Here is a 2,561-nt window from a genome sequence, read left to right on the forward strand (position 1 = left end):
TAATATGCAATGAAAAGAAAAACAGTAATGGGAAAAATCCCAAATGATACAACCAACCACCACCCGCTGGCTGATGCCCAGCCAGTCCCCGAGCAGCAACAACCAGAGTGAGAGAGCCTGCAAGAGCCCAGGAGCACCCGAGAGAATCCAGTGGCCAACTCCTCCAACTCATATACTGAGCATGAAGTTTTATGGCGTGAAATGTCCCTTTGGTCAGTTTGGGTCAGCTGTCCAGGCTGTGTCCCCTCCCACCTTCTTGCAGAGAAGTAGCTGGGAACACAGGGGCAGCATCAGCAACTGAATATGTCCTTGACGATATAAACATTGCGTGGCAACAACTGAAAACATTAGGATATTGTCAATATCCCTGCACAAATCCAAAACATAGCCTCATACTAACTGCTGTGAAGAAAATTAACTCTATCCCAACCAAAACAAGCACAGCTACCCAGTAGAGAGGGTTGCATCTGTTTCGTGAATCACTGGAGATGCCATGAAGACTGAAGTCTGCAGGACAAAATCAAACGCACCATGAGCATGTACAGGCTTGCCATGAGCTAGCAGGAGGGATCACATCCAGAAGTCTGGAGATTCCCAGGTATTTTGGCAATTTGTAAAGGAGTGCTGCTTTTATTACAAGTGCATATGAGCAGCAGCAAGTACATGCCTTCTTCATGTCTCTGCTTCAAGGACCAGAGATCTCCAGAGTCTGACCAGCATCTTAAGAATTATTTGTGGAAGTTTTACATTTTGCAAAATGGGGAGGAAGAAGGGGGTGTGATGCCTTTAAAAACCCTTAGTAAGGCTTTGGCAGAGCCATAAAAACCTCTGCCCAGAGAAGGGGTTCCTCTGAACAGCATTTGACTCTGAGCCAGCCCACAAAGCGAGGGGTCCAGCGAAAAACATACACTGGCAGGCAAAGCAAGAGCATTATTTACACATAGTAGAGAGAACCTGAATATTACCTGAAAAGATTACTTTCAAAAGATGCTTTCCTTGAAATTTCATGCTAGAACACATTATCAGTAATTGCAGTTTAGAGTTAATTCAGGGTAAGCTGCATTTGCATGCAAGGGAACAATTCAGCCTTATCTCCTCCCTGCTCCATGCCGAAGAGCAGCCCTTCAGCCTGTGTAAATGAAATCTCCAGCCAAGCCCTATCAGAGACCCACAGAGGGGTCGGCCGGCAGGGAACAGCCATCTGCCTCTTGTAGGCAGCCCCCCGGGCCCAGCCCCACCACAGGACTGTGCTATCGGGCTGTCCTTCAGCTCGCTCTGGCCACCTCCACATTACCTGGCTATCACGGCCGGCAGCTGCCTCTCCATGAACTCCCGCATGCACTGGTGCTCCGTCGAATTCTCTAGGAAGAGGCGGAAGGACTGGAGGTATCTGGCCGGGTCGGTGAGCAAGCTCCTCATGGGCGATGCCATGCTGGGGGTCGGAAGGGTGCAGGAGTGGGCAGGTTGCTCCCTGCAGCTCTTCTTTCAGCCCTAGCGAAGGAATAACCAACGGCGAAGAGGTAAAAACTAGCATGCACACGGACTTTGCTCCACGTCCTTGGCCCTGATACTGCACTTCAGAGCACTTAAAGAAGTATTATGCAATTTTGCCATAGAAGCTGTAAATCAAGTCTGAGCAGCGGAGGGTAATATATCATCTTTAATCTGCACAGAGGAAATGCCAGCATTTTTTTAACTGTGCTGACACATGGCTCTGTTAAAACCCAGTAAAAGGGTCTTTAGACAGTTCTTAAATAAAAGAAAAATTCCCCTATTTCTTGAAGGCATGGAGAGGCTCCAAAGACTTCGTCTGGATTAGAAGAAAGTGCAACACACATCTCCAGAGATGCTGGCAGATATTTTTAATCTGTTGATGTTCTTAAAGGGAATGCTGATGGTAGGGTGAGAACAGTAAAAACCTTACAAATGCAGTCTTTATTTTTCTAGTTCCTCTGAAGATAATGGCACGATTCCCATGGGCTAAGTAGTTAATTCACGAAAGCCACGTGAGCTACTGGAATGGATGTTGTGCTAAACCCGGCTTAGATGGAGCTGGGTGCAGGGAAGACAGAGCGTGCTACTGGAAACATCAGGCTGTACCTTGGAAAAGTGCATGAAGATGTGTTCATCCTCTCTGAAACTGCAGGTTAAGTCCATCACATCTTGTCTTAACTGGCAAGGAGAAAGAGGAGCCCTCTTCTTCCTGGCAGGTCTCACGCTCAAGGATCGCACCGCCACTCACCAGTGTCCCATCTCCTCTGGCTTTTCTGCAGAGGTCACAGCCCAGACACCTCTCACCCTTTTTGTTGTTCTCTTTGGCCTGTCTCCAGCTAAGCCCTGTTGTTGCAGAAGTGCAGCAGCCAAGGGTGAATGCCTCCCACCCAGCGAGGTCCCCCAGCTCCCAGTGCAGCCGTGATTGCTTCCCTCACCCCTCTCCCCACGCCCCTTGCCTTCGCTCGCCAGCATGACCACTGAAATGCAAACCATGGACCTTTTCCAGACTATTTCTCTTGCCCCTCTGAATTATAATTCTGTCCTCTGTTGTGCTCAAGTCCCTCTCA

The 2,561-nt window shown here is 48.7% G+C and overlaps 1 pseudogene; it reads right to left on the reverse strand.

The window, feature by feature from the left end:
* Positions 1-1,238: 1,238 nt before the first annotated feature.
* On the reverse strand, positions 1,239-1,431 carry LOC104514644 (annotated as a pseudogene).
* Between the last annotated feature and the right edge of the window lie 1,130 nt (positions 1,432-2,561).

The sequence above is a fragment of the Eurypyga helias genome, unplaced genomic scaffold (genome assembly GCF_000690775.1).
Source record: "Eurypyga helias isolate BGI_N326 unplaced genomic scaffold, ASM69077v1 Scaffold15869, whole genome shotgun sequence".
NCBI lineage: Eukaryota > Metazoa > Chordata > Aves > Eurypygiformes > Eurypygidae > Eurypyga > Eurypyga helias.